Below are 4,893 nucleotides of genomic sequence, written 5' to 3' on the forward strand. Positions count from 1 at the left end.
TGATTTTGGCTTATTTGGTATAACTTAGAGAATGGGTCATTTGAGGAAATTAGGATTGATGATATAGATCGATTATTCTTTGAAGTTCTCACTTGCATGGAAAGTCTCATTTTCGTCGATGTTGCAGCACCTGTTTTTGCAAGTAGCTGTAACCAATGCAAGTTCTAAGAAGAATCTTCATGAAAAAGAGGAAAATAATATGTAAGTAGACTATATACATATATGTTCAATTTGATTTAGAAGTTGGAGATGAGTTTCTCTTTGTGTTTTGTTTTTTATTATTATTACAAGTATCGAATTTCAAATGCTTATGCACACTACGAATCGCAACCGATAAAGCCAAATGTTCTATAAAAGGGTTTGATCTAATTTTTTTTGTAGCTTTAATTGGATTTCAATTTTATTTTTACATATTTGATTTGATGCATATATAGTTAGTATCTTTTGATCAGAAAATGTAGAAGTTAGATTTATTGTTTTGTGAAGGATGTAAATGGGATTCTAAATTTATGATTGATAACCATTAAACTATAGACGACGGTTGAGGTCCATTCAAAATGTTATTATCATGACATTGGCATCTGGTAAGAACGTGGACTCGACGGGTGATCTCTTTACTCTTTTGGAACATCTTCGTGCTCGGTGATTTTACATTTTTATTTTTCTTGTTTTGTTTTTCATTTTTACTGAATTTTTCATGTAACAGGTTTTTTTTATTTTAATGATACTTTCATTTTCATAGATCATTTAAAAAAAAGGAAAGAAATGAGGGAGGCAGTGGAGTGATGCAGAGAATTGAATTGAATAGATGAAGAAATGGATAAAATGATTAATGGTGTTTATATTTGCATACTAGGAAATCCTTATATATTTGCATGCTAGTGTTTTCAAATTTCTTTATTTGGTCTTTAAATTGGAATATTGAAGTTTAGGTCTCTTCCTTTAGATTATCCTCAAATTTCCACCTTTTATTTTCTAGTCTCTTTATTGTAATAAAAGTAAAGTTGTTTTCATATGCAAGTACAAAATGACTAATTCTATTATTTTTTATTTTTTACTTTTATTCTAACTTGTACTAAAGTTATCTGTATAGATTTAATCTTCTTTGAAATTATTTATAGTAACAAAAAGTACCAATGTGATTAAAAAATCTAAGGTATCATTAATTTTGGTTTCTTGATGTGAATTTTGAACAATCGATAATGAAGTGGGCGCTAAGTATATACAATTTGTCTTCTTCAATTATATACTTAATTTATTACATTCTAAGGAGTTTGTCAAATAATATAGCACCATCTTTGGATAATTGTCATGCTCAAGTGTTGTTACGATACAATTTAACTTTTTCATGTAAATATATTTTAATGAATAATTTAACTTGAAAATTGATAATGAGTGTTAAAAAAAAATTGAATACTATTCCAAAATATCTATAAAAGCGTTTCGAACCAAACGACAAACATATATTCAAATAATGAAGGTTTGATTGTTTCCTTTGATATCCTATGGTTTGACAGTTTATATTTGGATAATATAGGTAGATCCCTTTTGTTAATTGACATTACAAGTAATTGATTTTGGATGTATTTTTGCTGAAGGAATACGCTGGGAAGAATAAACATTGGTCGAGATTGATTACAATGTCACCAACAACTCATTTCGAGATTTAACCTGTGAAACCTATTGTTTATTCGAAAAGTTGTAAGAAAATACTGTTGGAAATGGATTATGACATGCTTATTTGGTATAATTTAATTAGAAAAAGGAGTCAGGTTAAAGTATCTTGAAATCAATAAATTGAGTGACTTTTTCATAGGGGAGGCACCAACTTTGAAATATTAACCAATTTCTTTGGTACGTGGGTATTCGCCTCCACATTCAATTGAGTGCATTTCCATCGAAAATGATGTTCCTCCAATAATATTCAACGCCACTTCGAACTCTAAAAAAAGCTATGGCGTTCCGCTCCAAAAAATATGATAAACAATAGCGGCAAAGAAACACTTAAAAGACGTGTGAAGTGAATACATCACCCTTGACTTTGATGAGAGCAACATCTTATGGGCAGCCCAAAGAAGGTGATCTATGGTCTCCTCATTTTCCACACATAAAATACAAATTGAATTCGGAATGTTCATGCATGTACCTCTTAATTCGATAATGTGTATTAAGTCTTTCACAAAACGTCAACCACAAGATGAATTGATTTCTAGGAATAAGTTTTGAAGACCATACCAAATCAAACCATGGTACTGAGTTGATGTTATAAAGATCAAATATATGTTTTTTCAGTAGGTAACAAATCACCTTAATTCATTTTGGTATGTTTTTTCCCTGTAATTTTAGAATATGGTTGATACAGTTACATTTCTTTGTGTTAGACAATTTGAACTAGGATAAGGAAAGGTTTGAGTCTGAATTCAAGATTTGTGTTTTCCTGTGATTGAATTGAATGAATGAAGAAATGGATCAAATGTAGAATGTATTTGGCAATGAATCTAGGAAATCTTGAACAATCAATATCAATAATGAAGTGAGCTAGTTTGGAATACTTTACATGATAGAGGAAATGTTATACAATTTTTCTACTTTAATTATATACTTAATTTATTGATTCTAAAGAGTTTGTTGGATAATGTCCAATCATGTTTGGATTCTCGTGGTTAATGTCCTCGATACAATTTGTTTCTTCATGTATATACTTAATTTATTCAACTCTAAGTAGTTTGTCATATTCACATCTTGTTTGCATCATATACATTAATGTCTCGAGTTTGTCTCATAAAAAAACGTATAATTGGATTCCCCTCTCACCGGCAAATGTGGTTGCGCTGATCAAGGCTTTCAAAATCGAGAGTTTACATAGAATCGTTAGCCAGTTGTAAACTCGTAAAATCTAGAGTTTACGTGAAATCGTAAGAGTTTAATTTGAAAAAATAATAGTTATATATTATTATTATTTATATATATAATTAAGTATTTTATACTTAACCAATTTAAAAAAATTATGAGGAGGGAATTTAGTGAGGGAATTTGGTGAGAGAATGACGTGGCATCACCTTCATTGGTTGAAAAATGTAAAAGTGGGAGGAAAGAGGGAAAATGGAGAAATTATTTGATTTTTTCAGTGAATAAGATTATGCCACGTCATTCCCTCACTTAATCATTTCTCAAAAATTATATACTTTAATATAAAATTAATTAAAAAATAATATTAAATAAATAACACTATAAAAAATTATAATTACAAAATTAGTTATATTAATTAATTAATTTAAATAAATAATAACTTTATTTTTTAATTTTTAAATATAAATTTAATTATTTTAAAATAAAATCGTATAAAATCGTAAAATCGAAATTATTTATAAACTCGTAAAATTGTAAAATCTTATTATCGTAAATATATAATCGTAAGAGTTTACCTATTTAAGAGTTTACTTAAAATCAGACTCGTTAACCTAACGTGAAATCGTAAAATCGTAAGATTTTAAGAGTTAACTTGAGATTTTAACAGCGTTGGTGCTAATAATTGATTATTGATTCCCTTTCACAATTATGTATTTTCTACATTTTCTCTTACAAGAGAAGAAGCTAAAAGCAAACTCCAACTTTGACATGAATTAGGATTCCAAAATTATTAAACTTCCACTATGATAGAGAAATATCTCAGTTTCCATACTAATTTGTACAAAGGTTTGCGCTGTTTTTTCTATGTTACACATTCTCCTTCAATTTTATGAAATCTTTAATTTTGGAGTTTTTTTATAATATAAGAACTTCAATTTAAAACAGATTTAGTGAAAACTAAACACAAGACATTTAACGTATTAAACATTATTTTTAGCGTTTGAATAATTTATCATTTAATTTAATTGCATATGTTTTCATGACTTCTAATTCTAATTAGGGGTGTTCAATATTTGGTATATATTTCCATATTGTCGTCGTCAACACAATTTTACTTCCGTCGTTCAATTGCCGAATATTGACGGTATTTTTTTATAATTTAAGTAGATAAGATATCTTTAACAACTTTTTTATTTTGTTAACTCTTTTAAGAAAAATTCTTTAATCTTATATGTAGATGATGTTCAATATTTGGTCTGAATCGACCAAATTCGAATCGAATTCGAATTTATTCAAATCGGTTCGATTTCCGAATTTTCTTAAAAAATAAAATTCAAAAAATTCGAACCGAAAACCGAACCGATGAACACCCTACTTCTAATCGGTTAAAAAATTGTATAACGTTTCTTCTACTTTTTCTCTTTTACATTTATTTTATTTTTAATTTTTCATTGTTACAATTTTTTTAAAATTATGTATATATTGTTTTATTATTGGACAATTTTCATAGAAGATATCTGATAATATAATGATGGTTTTGAAAATTATACTTTTACAAAAACATAACTTACAAAAAATAATTAAGGTTTGTTTCTTAAAAGAAATTAACTTACAACTATATTTAAAGCCATTAATAATAAAAATATTATGTATTCAAGTACAAATTTGTTTGAAATAAAATATTGTATACTTTTAAATATTATAAAATAATAAAAGATGTCATTTGAACGAGAGTAAAAAGACATAAAGACAAAATTAAAAATAAAAATTGGGCAAATTAAAATTAAATATGTGTAAACTAGTATTCTTTTGAAGGTCGTAACTTTTGAGCCCGCAGTTGAACTTGAAACCCTAGTTATGCCTATTTGGTGAGGAGTCTCTGTAGAAGATATCTCTGTTGCCGGAATGAGTGTCGGCTCCGTTTAAGGGTGTGTATCTAAATCCTGAGCCTGCAGTGAGAAACCCTAATACAAACTATAGCTACTATAGTGAGAAACCCTAGTACAAACTATAGCTGTTCTTTCATTGTCCGATCTGTAGAAG

Source organism: Impatiens glandulifera, chromosome 6, assembly GCF_907164915.1.
Source record: "Impatiens glandulifera chromosome 6, dImpGla2.1, whole genome shotgun sequence".
NCBI lineage: Eukaryota > Viridiplantae > Streptophyta > Magnoliopsida > Ericales > Balsaminaceae > Impatiens > Impatiens glandulifera.